Here is a 19,005-nt window from a genome sequence, read left to right as displayed (position 1 = left end):
GTTTAATTAACGGTTTCTTTAATATTGAAAGAAGGAATGACTTGTTATAATTATTTTATTTGTACTCTATTCCTCAAATACGAATTCTAAATAGGATTTATTTTTTTTAGAAAAAAAATTACCTAGGTAATTCGATTAGGAGCAAATGTTCCTAAATATTGCTGTTGTTATTAGCGATGAACTTTTTCGTATTTACATAACAATATTAAGCGACAAAGGTCTCATTTGGGGTTGAGGGTATTGACGACAAAGGGTTCAAGCTGATTTCTTTTAAGTATACACTTCCTTCATACCGCACCCAAACGACACATCATTATATAAAACTTAACACAAAAATGTTCAACTAAAAACACAAAATTTCATAAAATATTACTTAATGATTAAATAGCACTTAACTATTTTCTTTTTTATTAATACTGTAATATATGTATTATGCGTATATTGCACCGTAATAAGCGTATTTTTTTTGTAAAATTGATTTTAATTAAGAATCTTGAAAAGCCAGCCCTTAACATCCCTGTCGTCAAGACAGTCGTCTTCGAACAGTATTAAATGATTCAGAGACGAAATACTCGTACTTGCCTCAATTGTGATGGACCGAGACGACTCCGTGGCCGTAATTGGGTGTGTAAGGAAAAACGATTATGAATTAATGATAGATTAACAGTCTACCGCTATACAATACCCTTGAAAATATAGAACGCGAGGCTTATCTAGAGCGCGACGTAGTCTTAGAATATATGTCGATAAACGCTTGATTACTTTTAATGAAACTGTTTTATCAAGCCTTCATGCGATGATTACAATCATTTAGTAAGCATCTACGATTTTTTACGCTGAATAAATTAACCCAATTTTCTAACGACTAATGACTAAATAAAACATTTAATTTTCAGTTTTTGAAAAATTACAGGCTTTTTTTTGTTTAGAACTGGAGTAATTCAAATTTTCAAAAAGTATTAACAAAACCCAGCAAGATAAACTCATTTGTAAATCAGCAAATTCATTTGTTATACATTTATGAGTTGTTAGATGAGCCATAGTCGGTTTATAAATTGTAACTAGGCATTCTCTTGTAAATGGGTATTATGTAAAATCACTCTTGCGGTAGTTAATCATTTTTAATGATATTCGAGTATATTCGTCACGCCCAATGCAGTTGCTACCCGTCGCGTGTTGCTCATACCATAACCGTCTGTGATTTAGTCAGTCACTTGCTATTTTATATAATGGAATTAAAAAATTAAACACACAGAAAAATAATAATGTAAATGTTGTTTAGTTTTACGGGACTGAATGACATTTCTTTTATATTATTAATATTATTTTAAGATACCTCTTCAGTGAAATTAATTTTCTTGTCTCTAATTTGTATATAAGACGTTTCGTGTCACACTATTGATGTATATCTTTTGGTATGTATGTGTATGTGATATTAGAAAAACGCAATTAAATGATCACAGATTTTTTTGCTGATTTATATTAAAATTCAATAGCCTTGTAGCCTAAACACAACTTAACGTCCAATATAGGAAGGATTTATTTGAAAAGGGAGGATCCTCAAATTTCCAAAGCTTTTGCGGCACTGATCTTATTTGTTTGCAGCATGTTATAAATTAATTTCAAATTTTCCCTATTGCAAAAATACGTTATAGTGAAAATTTACCCTAAATAGAGCTTTCTTTCAAAGTATAATGTACACGTACAAGTAAAGATTTCTTTAAGCAACAAAATTTTCATTTTATTGGAGCTGCAGATATAACTATAATTTACTTTCATTTTGGAACTTAAAAGATGATACAGGACATGACGTAATAGGCAGGTTAGTGCCTTATGTAACGAATTACAGCATCCAACTGTTACACAAATGTTAGAAACATAAACTGAAGACAGAGTGTGAGCGATAAAATGATAAAACTTTCCCAAAAAGTTGTAATGATTTCGGGAAGCAGTATATGCTTTTAAAACAAACTGAACGTTGAAATTTTAAATAAACTCGTTACAGATATATAAACGATTTTTGACAAGCGATTATTAGAAAACAGTTTGCAAATCTTACTTAAAATGATTTCCAATATTTTCTTTAAATGATAATATCGGTTTCAGCAGAGCGAAAAACTTTACTGCTAAAAAAAATTAGGATAGTAAAAATTAACAAAAATCCAGAAAACTAACGTTACGGCAGATATTTATCGAAAGAGTACATATTACCCTAGTAGCATTGTGTAGCATTAAGTAACATTGTAAAAAGAAGAAACTAGCACATTCGTACCTCGCGATGAATGAAAATATCTATTTTAAAAATAATTACGATTACGTAAAAAACGTTATCTTTTAAATAATTCGGATAATTTTTATTTCTTCTTATCAAACAAGAACGAATTATTGCTAAATTAGATTTAGATCGCACTTATAAAAATACTAAGAAATTTTTGTTGATAATAAAGGTTGATTGACATTAAAATACAATAAAAGGAGAATTATTTTAAAATAGAAATGCAAAAAAGTATTTAAAGTAACAGCTAACGAAAAAAGTAATTAAACGATACAATAGAGTGATATAGACCGTGGGTACAAGGAAAGTGATTTCGTAACAATGGACATGTGATAACATTTAGGCCATTTCGATTATGTAACGTTTCGGGATACATAGGAGTAATTTTATCTTATTTCAATGCTACCCTAATTTTGATGTTTGCATATATTGCATACGTATTTTGATGTATGCTACGCGAAATTTTTTTCGAAGTTTGTTAGTAGTTTACACAAAGCTTCGTAATGCAACGGTGTTACATTATGTAAAAGTTTAGAAAACAACAGTACAGAAAAATTCATCGTTTGTCGATAGATAAAAAAATGCAGCGAATGCACAGTAAAACTGACTAGTGTAATAAAAATGTTATGACTGAACGATTCTATTCATAGATTTCCATTTCTTTCAAAACACCCGTTTTATCTATGACTTTCTGATTTTTTTTTAACAGTTTCCAGATACACAGTGTTTCTTGAACCCTTATCTTAAACGGTAGTCAAATATACTTATTGTTAAACCTACCCGTTATGTGTGAAATAAAATTAAAATCCTGTCGATCGAAATTATTGGTATTAGTACATTAACTAAGTCGACAAGTATATTAAGTTATAATATTAAACTTTTCGAAAATACCGGTTAACCCACGCCAGGCTTACTAGGGAAACAAGAGGAGTGAAATAGTTTTACGTTGGGCGTCTTCACTGTGCCAAATATACCACAGCATATCAAGAAACCATCGAAATGCAGGTTAAATTCAATCTTACAACTAGCATCTTCGCTACCTTCATTGCAGGAGCTGGCTGTATAGTGAACATCATTACTCTCAGAGAAAGAAACCCTTATTAGTGCTAATAACCCTTTAGGAACTTTACATGTGTCACAACCTTAAAAAATTGCGATAGATACTGTAAAACAACAAATTTTGGGTGATTCAGTCGTACACACTGTTTCAACTCAATAGGAAAAAATTATGCCAGTATAAAATTAATTGTGTTGATCTTCAACATACAAAAACCTTTAAGGATTTGGGGAAAATCTTCAATGGTAAGCACATTATTATTATTTGTTAATTAGCAAGCAACCAGTTATATTTTACAATGATTGGTTCCTCATGAACAGTCCTGCACAGATCCATTGGAAAGTGGTCAATAGGATTTTCTTTGTCATCTTTACAGTAAAATTTTGTTTTTGTAATTATATCACGTATCAAAGATAATATAAGTAAGGCCTGTTAAAATTGGTAGTTTGTGTAAAAAAAGTAAAATGACGTGGTCAAAGTATTGTTTAATTATGTTGTACAATTACAGTGTAACTGGAAATTTAAAGTTGGGTGTAACTTTGGAAATAAAATAATATTGCGAGTACAATTCCTTATCGTTCTGTGCATACATTATTAAATGCAATAACAGCATAATGATAACATATAAACATATAAACTAGAAAGGCTTTCGTTGAACTAGAAATACCCACAACAAGTCTACGAAACATTCTAAAGAAATTGACGTTTAAGTTATCGGATAAAATTACTTCATGCTGTTTGTAAAGATGACTGAAAAACGATTGGAATTTATTATTCGTTTTGAAGCAGATCTTCGTTTTTCTAACTCAGTGATAAAGTCTGATGAAGTATGCTTTAAATCGAATGGCCCTGTAAACAGCCAAATTGTGCCTATTGGTCTGATGAGAATCCTCACTTAATTATAGAGAAGAAACCTAACGTACCCGGAGTTCATGTTTGGTGTGGGAATACAAAAAAGGATTGTTTTTCTTTGAAGGAAGTGTAATAAGCGATTCACGTTTTGAGATATTGCGAGGTATCGTTACTACCGAGCAATTAAATTTGTTTGACATTGGCCGTCCCTATATTTGGCAGCAAGTTACTATATTCTTCAATTAAAAATTTTCCTGAATGTGTACGATACTGAAAAACAGTTTAATGTCCATCCCCCCATGTAATTTAACGTCTTGTGATTTTTTGTTCTGGGAAACCGTCAAAGGCGTATTGTTTTCTTCAAATCCAAATCACTTGAACCGCCTCAAACTGTCAATTCAGAACTCAGTTAACCTTATCAATTGAGATGAAATTCTATTGGACAAAATGTGCAGTTCAGTGATTAAACGTTGCCGCGAAAGTATAAGGGCAGAAGAACAGCACTCTTGAGTTTTTGAAATTTTATGTCTGCTACTAGCGATTATGGATGTGGGGTACAGAATACAAACCTGGAAACACGTCAACAAAATACAGTTAAATTAAAAACTATTCCTTGATTAAATATACCTTGATTAAATTCTCTGGGATATTAGAAATCTATGTAGATAATATTTTCTTCCAAAATATTTATCGAAGTAATTCATAATCCAGAGAACCGAGATACCTTTAAGACTCAATTTTTGGACAAAAAACCTTTATCCAATACGGGAACAAACTTATTTCAAAACTATAAACGATTTTACCAGGAGTTAAGATGAACAAAATTCGCTGTGTATTAAAATCGTTCCTGTCGAATAGGCAGTAGGTTTATTCATTTAAACTTTAAAGATATAAAAATAAAGGAAAAGAAAACAGAGGAAAAGTTAAATCGCATTTTCTCTAGTTTTTTAAGGGATTCATTATCCTTAAAGATAATTTTCATCTACCATCAACTTGTTTTACAGTATCTGTAAAAGGATTATAAGCCTAAATACCGATATTCCGAACTACGTCTATACGACACGTAGCAACTAATCGCGTTCTAGAATAGGTTTTTAAAGATTCGTTTGCTTTTATTACGACACTAGACTGCAATCTAGTAGAGAATGTGTTTTAACGTGAAAAACCTTCAAGAGCTCCAAGTTCTTGAATAAATTAGACGTTAATTTTCATTAACTATATCGACAACGCCGAGTGAGAGGTACGTTCGGCGATTCGTTTTCTAAATGCAAAAAGGATTCGCCTACCTGAAACTAGTCGTCTGCTAATCAAAATGTACGGATAAGAGTTTTAAGAGAATGTGAGAATGAGACAAATGTGCGGGTAGTGTCGGCCATTCAACGAAGGAAGAACCGAGGAACGTACCTGATGAAGCAAAATCTGGCTCTCCATCTGTCATCACTGGTTAACTGCTGTGTGCATGCGACAAAACAGGAGATTCATAACTGATGAGCTACGTGTGACTTTCCGTAGTGTTTTTCGTTGTACTGCTTACGAAATAGTCAGTGAATATATTTATTACAAGAAGATTTGTTCCAGATGGTTTCAAGAATGCTGATACCAGGACACAAAATAGAAGAAAATGGCTGCTCGAGCATTTCTTAAGAGCTTCCACGTAAAAGGCGAATTCTTGGATCGGATAAAGACGGGAGACGAGACATCGGTATCTGACTACACATCTGAAAATAAACGACAGTCTCTTGGTTAGTGACACTCATATTTCCAAACAAACCATTAGAGTTCAGACACTTTCAATCATGAAAGTTATAGCGACGGTTCTTTGGATTTGGAAAGGGATCCTGATTGATCGCCTGACTCCAGAAGAAACTTAAAAATGTTAAGGCGGGAATTAAGAATCATCGGACTGACCTACTCATTAAGGTGTATCCCCTACGATAACAGGCGTTCTTATGTTGCTCAAAATACTGCAGAAAGTTTCAAGAAAGGTATAGTCCTCCTCCAGTCAGTCCTGACCTGATACTATCTGACTTACATCTTTCCAGAAATAAAATACATTTTTGGGCAGAAACGCATTCAGACGGATGATGACGCTAGTAAACTATTACAGAATAATTTAAGTGAAAACAAGGGGATCTCAAGCTCGTCATCCGATCTTAAAAAGCTTGGATGTCACAGGAGAATATGTTAAAATATAGTTTAAAACATATTTTCATTGTGAATACAAAAAAACAGTTAAAAGTAAACCAATTTTTACTTTCAAAGTGACTCCAGATTGTAGAGCTTTCCCTTCAGCAAACTGATGGACTAATCATGCCGCTTTCCAACATTATTACACAGTTCTTTTTAACTCTTCTACTTTTCCCGAGGTTGTATAAAAGAGGGGAAATACTAATTCTCTTTAAAGGAAAAAGAGGGGAATTTTTGAAAAATGATAATTCCTCACACTCCTCTCTCTCTGTGTGTGTGTGTGTGTGTGTGTGTGTGTTATTTTGAAATTGACTACTGTTGAAAGCCGCATACATTACAATACAGGATTAATTCACTGCCTTCTTCCTCTTCTTCGGGAAACAAGCAACGAAATTCTCGGCGGTTAAGCGTGCGTGATCAAATCCTGTTTATATACCGAACTAATGGATCAAGAACGTTAAATAAATTCATACCTTTAGCGCAAAGTGCCTCCTATGCAGTATGCAATGATACTTAAAAATTTTCTTTTCAAGCAATTTTCGAGTAGTGATAAACAACCTTTATTTTTACCAATCATAACTGGGGCTCCATCCCTGCACATGCTATCTAATTTATCCCATTGTAAGTTATTGTTCTCAATGACTGATTTTATTTCATTAAAGCCTCTCGTTTTTATTAATTGCCGCCAGTTTCTTCAATAACGTCAATATTTCATTGAAACAACGAACAAAAATACTATATTATTCGTTAATTTTCGTATTAACGTTCACAGCCATGCCATCTACGCGACGCATCACCGTATTTCGCAAAAAGGCAATCTGTTCCACCATTTTTTTTAATTTTCGGGTCGGAAGCATAATTAGCACAGATTTGCAGACTAGTTTTGATAAATTCTTCCTCATCAAAGTAAGTTTTCTTTTTTCGAGCTAGAAGTAAAGAAATTTCGTAAAAAGGTTTGATCATTGACGTTAATTCTTCATTTTTTTAAAACCATTTGTTGGCTTATTAAGAATTCCTTCTTTTTTTTTTGCGTTCTCAAAGATGAACCAGGAGGATACGTTTAATTAAAATTGCCATGGTTTTGCTTGAAATGTTGCTCCATATTAAATTTTCTGGGCGCTCCTGTACTAGCACTACAAATCAAACAAACTGGTTTCAATGTATTTTGCTTAGTAACTAAAAAGCTCTTCCCACGCATTATTGAATTCAGGAAGAACAATATCTTCTTCATGTTTTCGTTTTGAAGTAGATGGCTTATTACTTAGTGGATGGCTAAGCAGATGGCTTAATTTTGAAGTAGATGGCTTAAAGACGTAATACGAAAAAAAGTTTAAACGACACGCACAAAAATAAAAGTAAAATTTACTTAAATGTGATCCGAGATCGACTTCATTCGATTGCTGTGCAGGTTGGGGTCAGTCCACATTATACGGTTTACGTAGTTTTAACCTATCGGATTTTTCATAGTCTCAAGCAGTGGCGTATGTAAAGGGTGTTTTTTTTTAGTGATAAAACTTTTGATATAGCTATAATTTGTTTTGTTTTGTCATTTAAGATCAATGTGCATTGGCAAATGATCATCGAAAAACTGACGCCGCAACAAGGTTGAAAAATTGTGGAAATGTATTTTCAAAATCAATGTTCTGTTCGTCAAACGTATAGAGCGCTTAGTAATATTTGTGGTGCACAAAATCGTCCATCAGAGCAACTTATTCTTCGAACTATTGATAAATTTCGAAAAACATTATTCAATGAAAAACCAACAACAAGACAAAGATCTGTACGTACAGACAAAAATATCGGTTCTATCAGTGATAGTGTTCAAGAAGATCCGAATGTGTCTATTTGTCGCCGTTCTCAACAACTTGGACTTTGTCCATCCACTACATGAAACATTTTACGTAAAGATCTTGGTCTACACCCGCACAAGATGCAATTGGTGCAAGAAATGAAGCCGCAAGACCATAATAAGCGTCGTTTGTTTGGTGAATGGTGCCTAAATCAATTGGAAACCGATCACATTTTTATCGAAAAATTTTGTTTACTGACGAAGTTCATCTCTGGTTAAATGGTTATGTCAACAAGCACAATTATCGTATTTGAAGTAAGACCAATCCTACCGAAATTTACGAGTCTCCATTGCATCCTGAAAAATGAACTGTATGGTGTGGGTTACATCCTGGAGGCATCGTCAGTTCTTATTTCCTTAAAATTGAGGCCGGAGCGCATGTAACTGTCAATGGTGATCGTTACAGATCAATGATCAGTGATTACCTGTTTCAAAATTTGCAAGACATGCAAATTGAATTATCGATTGATAATTCAATCGATTTATTGAAACAACAAAGTAGCGACAAAATTATTTCACGAAGTGATCCAGCGAATCGGCCTCCAAGATCATGTAGACTAACGTCAGTGGACTATTTTCTGTGGGGATATGTGAAGTCTCTGGTTTATTCTGATAAGCCAGCAACGATTGACGCTTTGGAAGCAAAGATAACTCGTGTTATTAATGAAATACGTTCCCAATTGCTTGAAAAATTATGGTTCAAAATTGAACCGATCAAATCCGGTTCATCAAAGCTAGTTGTGGTGGACATACGCCGAAAATTATTTTTAGAAATTAAATAATTTTACAAGTAACTTTACACATTACATTAAATAACCTTACACGTAAAGTACTTAACTATAGCGTGATATGTAAAAAAATAAAAATTAAGCGTTGTTATTTTTGCAATTTTTTTCATATCCCATTTTTTTTTTCCATTTGTTTTTCTCCCATTTTATTTTTTGTTTTTAGAAATGTAAATATAATTATCGCAAACTAGTGTGATTACAAATAATTTTAGTGACCGACAGTTTCAAATTGCCATGAAAGTGACTCAGCTTCAGAAACAAAAGTCAGAAAATACTGCCCTTAATCAATTAGCCTATTTGCCTCTCCGTCTAGTTTGTGCGGTTGGTAAATTACGAAGATTATTTTTCTCTAGTTCTGGACAGGAACTATTCGAATTGAAACCTTTTTTTCTCGAACAAAGTTATGCGATACTGTGCAAGCTTTAACGATCCAAACAGCTGTCTCAACATCCACATTTAAAGGCCTATGAAATATTCTCCATTTATTGGCTAAGATTCCGAAGGCGGTATCCTACATACCTTTTAGCTCTTGTAAGGCAGTAATTGAACACCCTTTTTTTCTCTCGTCTAAATGTGTTCCTAGATGGTTTCATTAAATATGTGTGTAATACAAAACCCTCATCTCCAAGCACATAAGAAACATCACTTTTTGAATGTTCGCTAAAAGGTCTAGGTGTCGTAAGTATGTAAATTATTTTTGGTTAGCAATTGCCAAAAAGTAGTCGTTTTAAAGATTGAAGAATCACAGAATGTACCGTACGCTCCGACATTTGTATATATGAAACGGTATTCCGAATCTACAACCGCTAACAATATAGCTGAAAAATATTTTTCGTAATTAAAATACATTGAGCCACTATGGTTTTTTAATCTTGCGGTAGTTAATCATTGCACTTGACCCACCGGGTTGGTCTAGTGGTGAATGAATTTTCCCAAATCAACTGATTTCGAAGTCGAGAGTTCCAGCGTTCAAGTCGTAGTAAAGGCAATTTACTTTTATACAATACAGATATAAACAGATCAATTCAGATCGTGGTTGCCGATATTTTTTGGTGGTTGGGTTTCAATTACCACACACCTCAGAAATGGTCGATCTGAGACTGTACAAGACTACACTTCAGTTACACTCATACATATCATCCTCATTCATTCTCTGAAGTAATACCTGACGGTGATTACCGGAGGCTAAACAGGAAAAATAAGGTTATTTTACTCAGCCAAATACTGCAGTGGCCGATAGTTGTAAATCGCCGTCAGTGACATCACCGTGTCTAGCACAAGTCAGGATACTAATTAATTATACCTATGTTGATTTATTTTCATTGTAATTGTTTTCATCCAGTTGTCAGAATTACATTTACCAATTTATCTAAATGATTATATTTTTCTTGATTTTTATGATTTAAATTAATTTTATTTTTTCTTATCATAGAGTTGTTACATTTCAATTGTTAAACACAAAAAAAAATTGTTAAAGAGAAATAAAATGTGTATTGATGAATACATTAACAAAATAATCTTACCTTAAGCATATTGGCAATCTTTCTTCTGCAGATATGCTCCTTCTCATAATCGTATCCTTTTTTTTACTTTTCTGTTTAGCCTCCGGAACCACCGTAAGGCATTACTTCACAGGATGAATGAGAATGATAAACGATAAAAAAAAGATACTGCAAAAAACTGAACCGAAACTGTAACGTGTGAACTGGGCCTTATCCAAGACAAGTGCGAGTTGTTAAAGCTATCGGATACCTGTATTACTGGCGCTGACTACCAGACATATCTGGCACCACTGTAAAGCAACGCAAATTAACAATTCAAAGGAAATAAAAATTGTAGATACCGGCGTCTCGAAAGTGTTAACTTTACAATCAGTCGCAACTAAAGAATATTTATATTAAATGTAGTTTGAATAATCCTGTTTTCTGTTGAAAATAAGGTAATTATTGTAGAATAGACATAGAGTAATAATTGTTTCGGTTATGTTATCAAATTATGGCAGATTTATTTTTTTGTCCAAAGTTGACATTCCCAAAAAGTTTTTTATTTCTATATCCTCCGCGTGCCATTCACCGTGACCCTGCGTGGCACAAGTGCCGCAGGTTGATTTTAGTAATTGCAATCATTTTCGTAATTTTTTTTTTGTTAGACGTGGATAAAAAAGTAAACTAAAATTAAAGAATGCATCATTATTAAAACAGTTTCATTCCGAATTTGCAACAGTTGTTTTCCTATTTTTAATTTAATGTTTATTTTTTTTATTTCAATTTTTACTAATTAATTGAGGAATTAATCCTAAGGAAGGATTTTAACGAAGAAAATTCATCAAAGAGATTTTTTTAATTTAAGAGAAAAAGAGAGGCGTGACTCGTTAAAACGACGGACTTTCCTATAGAATATATTTTTGAAATTTTAATTTGTAGGGACTGAGGTCCTAACATTTTAAGCATTTTGAAATTCTTATGTAATTTTAAAAAGTATATGTTTTTATGAAAAATTATGCTTAGGTTCAATTATAACGCTATCTATTTTTTTTTTTTTTTTTTAGGGGCTAATAATGTACTGGTTAGCAAAATCCAAACTGCACTTCCTTGTATTTGTCGTTTACATGGATGCCTTTCATTGTGTAACAGTTGAGTGCATGGGCCGGAATACGAATGAATACAAGTTTATTAATACAGCTGATCTCTCATCCCGTTACAGTTGTTTAATTATACGATAATAGAGGAAAAATGTTTTATTCGTAATTATGTAAATAAATAAAGCCATCATTATTTATGTTTGAAAAGAAAACGCAGTCAAAGTAGAGTTCAGCTTTATATTATTAGTAATAGTCGAAATACTGATAATTATTATTCATCATTGTTTTGCTAAAAACCTTTCGTAATTTTAAGAGATTCTAAGCTATGCCGTTTTCAAAACGCAACACACGGAGTGGATCAATCGCTGTCCGTATTTAAATGAACACGGATCGACCACAAAGCAAGCTTAAGAAAAGCCCACTTTCCTTTTCTTTCGAACAACACTATCATTTCTTGCACCCGAGTGTTAATGTATTCTACTGCTACATAATCGGACGTCGACTCACAGAAGAAAATTAAAGACTACTTCTAATTGTTACCTGATACCTAGGGTTTAAAATTGTTCTCTTAAAATCATATAAATTGAATTCTTTAGACGTGCGTTACGTTTCAAAATGTTTCTAAAATACATTTTTTGTTCATGATGTTCCCGTTTTATGTATAAGACGGGTTTTGAAGAATTTGAGTAAAAACGCCAAAAAAGATGCCAATTTTAGGCTATAATACTGAAAATTATATTTCCTGTACTGTTTTAAATTTCAAGAGTCTAGATTTCAGTTATACTATTATAGCTAATAATGTTATCAAAAAATAATTCTACCAGAAATTAAACTTTTTTGTTTAATTTTGATGAAATAAATTAAATTTTTGAAATTTTGAAATTTATTTAAATAAAAAGCAATCTTTCATACGATGTTGTGAGGGTTAATGTTTATATACAACATAGGTAGAAAGATCCGACTAAATAAAAAGTCCTGCAGAAGGGTCAAACCGGATATTGTAATAATATTCTACTGCACCTCATACAGAAAGGTCTTATCGCTGTCCGTATTTAAAGAACACGGATTGACCACAAAGCAAGCTTAAGAAAAACCCACTTTCCTTTTCTTTCGAACAACACTATCATTTCTTGCACCCGAGTGTTTAGATCTGTTCTTGCAATTTTCCGTTGAATCAAATTTAATTAACTGGGAAAAGGTGAAGAATGCTTGGACTGCGCGTAGCGTAGCGTAGCCAAATTCAACTTCTTGTATTGTAATATTAGGATAAATAACCATATGGACTCTACAAATATTTATCATCGATGGTTATTGGTGGGGGGGGGGGGGGTTATTACTTGTTTTCCTTCGCTATAAGGAAAGTAAATCGAGAACATTTTCGATACTCTACAAAGCTAAATCCTACTTGTAAAGTTATTTATATCTATATCCAGTTAAATTTAATACGTGTATAATTTTAATGCAAGTGCACTAGACGCCTGCAATACACCCCTAACCGGTCAGGTACTCGTAGGCTGGTTCCCCATAAGTTGAACAATCTTGGCACAGCACTGCTTTTCCTAATAGAGATTTATAAACCTTCAACAAAAGCTATTGTCGACACTCAGAAAGCTTTATATAACTATTTAACATTATTCAATAACATTCATCTTCTACACTTTAAGAATAATGAATGCCCTTTTTCCTGAAGTGTCAATTTAAATTTTTTTGGAAACTATTTAAATAATTTATCCGATATGCGGTGTGACTTAATAGTATTAAAATTAAATGAAATGTTAGGAAGTATATCTGAATAAAAATAAGTGAACCCTTACAAGTAACTCTTATTAAGAAAACTACGAAGTTATAGCTGTAAGTTCAGAAAAATCTCCTGAATAAATGCTTTCTAATCAACTGTTTCTTAATTCTGCTGAAATTAATCAAAAATAGATTACAAAATTGTTTCGCTATTATAACCGAATTGATGTTATAGAATGTATAAGTAATAAAATAAATCTTTTTAGACAAGTAAAAAATGTGTTTTTATGTCAGATTAATAAACGGACTTCTTAAGATTAATAAACGAATTTCTGTTCTATCGTTTGAATTTTATAACAAAGGATTATTTAGAAAATAAACTAAAAAGGAATTTTAGTATCTATTATCGTCTATTTATTTATTTAGTATCTATTATCGTCTTATCATAAACAGAAATTTCAAAGGAACAGGTGTTTAGGAAAGATACCAACCATGACGATGGGATTTCATAGATTATATAGGGTGCTGTAAACCGTACGTAGGTGTTGTAGAATTCATTCATCCTCTGAAGTAATTCCTGACGGTGATTCCCGGGGGCTAAACAGGAAAAAAAAGGAGTTGAAGTATAAGTACATCAATCAAGCCGGTACAGTGCAGTATTGAACAGAGAGAAGAATGCGATTGAATGTTACCTAAATTTCAGCTAACTTCTCGTATTGATGAGTATTTGGCAGTACATATTTGATTCACTGAAGAAAGCAACATGAAACCACTTCACTCCTCATCTGCTCCAGGCTTAGAATGAAATTTTTGTTTTTCTTAAGAATGTATCGTTTTCGAAATGACTTGCGTCACACGCCAGATCGCCTACAACACTTCGGTCCGGCATTTAATTTTTAACGGCTTCCATTTTCTGACAGTTTAGGATAACGGGAAAATTAACAATATTTGTTTAGTCAGCTAAACCCTCATTTTTAGGCATAGGGATAAAATTTGTAAAAAATATTTCTTATAGGGTATTTTTTATTAACACGTTCCAAATACTGAACGGTTTCGAGCTTAATAAAGAAGCGTACTGAAAAGTACTTTCAATGACCGGAAAATGCACCGTAGGTCTGTAGGAGTGAGCGACGACGGGACGTCGTGTAGCGGTATCGGGTTGGAAAGTAACACTGTCGGATCGGGTGTAACACTGGTTAGCCGGTCTTCTCCATTTTCACTGAAGCGTTGTCTTCATCCTGAAGGTTAATCTATAAATAAATGTAATGCTATTGTTAGCTTAACTGTAACAAACAAAGCATGCATATATTGTAGAGTGAGAAACCTAAGTACTGATACCAATAGATGTCACATTTCGCTCATAGGTTACCACGATACACCCTGATCGATAAAAAAATGTTTTATTTAGAGTAATGATATTCCAGTTTCTCAAATTACGCTTAACTATGAACAAATATTTTTATTCAGTTACATGCAATTTTTTTTTTTTACTTTTAGCATTTAATACTTTGAAAAATACACTGGTTGATATAATTTTTGTGACATTGATGAAAACGCTCTTAAGTGTTTCATTTTATAATTAAAATGTCTATTCACTGAAATTTTCCATTTCCGAGTACCTGTTAACCTGTTTTGAATCACCTGGAATTATTTACACCTGGTTTTACTGGGTATTTCCGCCGCATTCTACGAGCCTTTAAAGACTTATGTTTATTTAAAGTTTACTTCGATTCTTTCTTGCATATAGTCAAGAGTCTTTTAGTGATTTCGTTATATCTTTATATATATATTTCTTGTGTGCGTGTGTTTGTCACTGAATTCCTCCTAAACGGCTGGACTGATTTTGATGAAATTTTTTGTGTGTGTTCAAGGGGATTCGAGAATGGTTTAGATTCACAATTTGGTCCACTGGAAAATGTTTTTTAATTAAATTTTTATTTATAAGTAGTTGTTGATCTTGGAATGTTTTACATTGGATCCGGCAGACTGCGCTACCATCACAGTATCGAATATTCAATAATATTCTATTTTAATTTTAGTTTGTCCCGACAGTTGGTGCTGCGATCAAATTGAGAAAAATATTTCGTAATTTTGTGTTATTATTGTGTTAAAAAAATCGCGAGAAAACAGTTTTTTAATAAATAAGAGGCTAATAAATCAGATGGAAATGTAAACAAAGGAAAACCAATCAGATCAATGCAAGATGGCCGCTGTCAAACACAACGACCAATTACAAAGAGCCCGTATGGCCGTTGCCAATGTAATCAAAATCACAGCTGATTAAGTAACAAGTAGGCAGCACTGCGATCGCGTTTATAATTGTGCGCGTATTGAGAAATATTATATTATATTATTATTTATTGAAATAACGTTTTAAAGTGTAATTAAAAAATATACATTGGGCAAATTTGTAAGGTACAGTATTGAAGTGAAAATGTTTTTTTAATTTATTTATGTGTTGTTGATCTTGGGATGATTAAGGTTCACAATTGGGTCCGGTAGGCAGAGCTGCGATCACGTTTTAGAAGTTTTTTTTAAATTTTTGGTTTATCAGTCAAACCCGGTAGTTGGTGCTGCGATCGGATTCTACGAATTTTGTTTATTTTGTTGCTTTTTCGCATATCAGCTACTTGCGTCGTAGCTTAGTGTTGTTCTTACATTAAAATTCGTATTTTTAACGGACTACTGTGTTTAGAGAATAGTTTGGATTAAATCCGATAGGTAGTGCTGTTCCGACAATTGGATTTATTTACATTCTGAATTTTATAAAGTTAAAGGTGAAATTTTATAAGGTTCCGTAATGTTTTGTAAGTTTCTTAATGTTCAGTATTAATTGTAATGATTTTGCAGCCACAACACTTTTCGTTATAAAATTATTTCCCACCGAATACTGTGATTAGAGAGTGGTGTGAATTAAATCCGACAGGTAGTGCTGTTGTTTTGGCATTTGGATTTATTTACATTCTGACTTTTATAAAGTGAAAGGTTAAATTTTGTTAAATTGCTAATGTTCAGTTTTTTAAGGTTTTATGAAACTTTCAATTGTTGTCATTTAATCTGTATGTATACTCAGATCTAGCAATAGCGAAGCATTGCCGAGTCTGCTAGAATTGCGCGCTTATTGAGAATATTATATTATATTATTATTTATTGAAATAACGTTTTAAAGTTTAATTAGAAAACGTTGTGCAAATTTGTAAGGTGCATTATTGAAGTGAGTATTTTACATGATTTTTCATGAATTTTAGTGATTTATACACGTGCATTCAATAACAATCAGCTTAACCTACAAATTTAAATTGTCAGTTCTCATTTGATTCTATGCAACTTATGAAGTATTGAACGGCTCTTTGAAAATAAAAATGTAAGTTTGTAAAATAAATTATAACATTTATAAAATTAAAATATAAGTTACTTATAATATAGTTTAAAGTATATTTAAAAAATTGAATTTATAATGTTTTAGTTGATTAATTTTATAAAAAGTTTTCTAAAATTATTTTTAATTTACATATATCAAACATTTGGTAAAATAGATGTTAAAATAAAGAATGAGAAAAATATTAAAAATTTCTACTAAAATTTTAACTACGTTGCTTTTTTACAGCGCTTTACTTTTTTTATTAATTGATTAATTAAGCTGTTATATGATTATGAAACATAAAAATTATTAAATTTTAAAAATAATATGTAGGAGGTACTTTTTTAGAATCATGTTAAGTGAAAATCAGTAGTAATGTGGATGAAAATGTATTAATTACGCTAATTATTAATTTTACGACGTTTCGATTTTTTAATTCAATTTTCATCGGACATCTCAATATTTAGTGAAAATAAATATTAACCATACTACACATAATTAATCAATAAACCCATTACAATAATACAACAATCACAAACTGATAATATCATACTAATAGTCATTTTAATGAAATTTAGAACACATTCTTGCTAATTTTAACTTAATTAAGTTGCTTATATTTATGTGTGTGCATTTATTACAGAATAATGCCGCGTCAGGACAACGTCTGTCGGGTCCGTTAGTTTTATATAAAATGGCAAGTTCTGGTCGTCGATGTTGTAAAAATCCAGCGGATAAGTTTTGTTATAAATGTGTGGAAGACTTACTTTAAAGTCACAGACTAGACCAATTTCTCAGGAAGACAAAAAACCTACTTTTTATATTTTAAGTACCCGATTGGAGATCAAGATAAACGTTGTGCTCCTCAAATTTGCTGTGTGATTGTTACTAAATCTAGTGCAGTGGACGCATGGCAAGAAAAATTCTATGCCGTTTGTGTTCCTATGATGTAGAGAGAACCTTCCGACCATGTAAGTGATTCATATTTTTGCATTAATAAAAGAGAGGGGTATTCAAAAAACAAAAGGGCAAAATTGAGTATCCAAATTTGCTCTCAGCACTACGGCCCATTCCTCACAACCAGGAATTACCGGTGCCGATTGCTCCCTTAAACTTGGACGTTACCCGTTATTCTTCATCTGATTCACAACATCCTGACACCACTAGTAGTGACCCTTCGTTTTTACCAACCACCATTTAATAACTCAAAACAAATTAAATGATTCCTGGGGTTGTCAAAACTAAAAAACGAACTTCTTGGTTTCAGACTTTAATAGTGTAACCTGTTAGATAAAAACGCAAGTGTTTCACTTTCCGAAAACGGAATATAACATTTTCAAGTTGTTATAAAATGGAAGGATCACTATACGTCTTTTTGATATTGATAGTTTAATTAATGAACTTAATATGAAACATATTACTATTGGCGTATTACATATTAATACGCCACTTCCGAGTGGCGTATTTCCATAGATTCATCTAAATAAAACCTAAAAGCAGTCTTTCTTTATAATGAAAACGGAAAATGATCTAGTCTTTTAGCTTATTCAGTAACAATAAAAAAAAAACTATGATATCTTGGCTACCATACTGAATGAAGTTAAATATACAGGATCAGTGGGATATTTGTGGAGATATAAAGTGATATTTGAAGCCTAGGGTTTCAAGGAAGTTTTTCAAAGTATTTATTGTTCTTTTATGCCTATGGGACAGTGGAGCAACACAAGAACACTTCATTAAAATCACGGCCTCGTAGAACTTCTTTTCGAACAGGTACTTCAGATATACTCCCCTCGTTAAGCCAAAAAAAATGTGTTTTCCCGCCTCTCCATATTAAGCTTGGATTAATGAAAAACTTTCTTAAAGCTATGGATAAAGAAGGTAACGGTTTCTATTCTTGCAAGTGATGCAAAACTAAAAGAAGCCATTTTAATTGGACCTCAAATAAGGAAACTTTTAAATAATCCCCATTTTAATCCTTTGAAGACCACTTGACGATTTTTCTTCAGGTTCAGTTTTATGCTAAAAGACCAACTGGTGATTTTTCGTCTACCTCATTTTATGCGAGAAAGACGATTTGGCGAAGTTTCGACAGTGTCAAAATGACGTTTGTACTGATCACGTGTTTGGTTGTCATGGCAGTCTGCTTGATAGAGGTTACGTTTCTTACTGTTTAAAGTCGCACGTAACATCGTAATTAATATTCGGATGGTAAACAAAAATAATTATTATTTTGATCTTAACGACTGTTTTTTTTTTATTTTACGTAATACGTAAATGTTGTTCGTTTGTTATTGTTTTGAGTTGACCGTGAAATC

At 32.3% G+C, this 19,005-nt stretch overlaps 1 protein-coding gene across 2 annotated transcripts in view; it reads left to right on the top strand.

Moving 5' to 3' along the window:
* LOC142328498 (homeodomain-only protein-like) overlaps positions 1-19,005 on the top strand; it is a 64,062-nt gene that overhangs the window by 16,679 nt on the left and 28,378 nt on the right. Inside the window, exon 1 of one of the 2 annotated variants that reach the window (XM_075372318.1) lies at positions 17,430-17,658. The exons of the other annotated variant lie outside the window; for it this stretch is intronic. The gene's annotated coding sequence lies outside the window, so the exon portion shown is untranslated. Of the gene's footprint in view, positions 1-17,429; positions 17,659-19,005 lie in introns of those variants that run through there. 2 annotated transcript variants of the gene reach the window in all.

The sequence above is a fragment of the Lycorma delicatula genome, chromosome 1 (genome assembly GCF_047948215.1).
Source record: "Lycorma delicatula isolate Av1 chromosome 1, ASM4794821v1, whole genome shotgun sequence".
Classification (NCBI taxonomy): Eukaryota; Metazoa; Arthropoda; class Insecta; order Hemiptera; family Fulgoridae; genus Lycorma; species Lycorma delicatula.
Note: the sequence above shows the minus strand (reverse complement) of the source record. Positions and strands in the feature narration are given on the sequence as shown.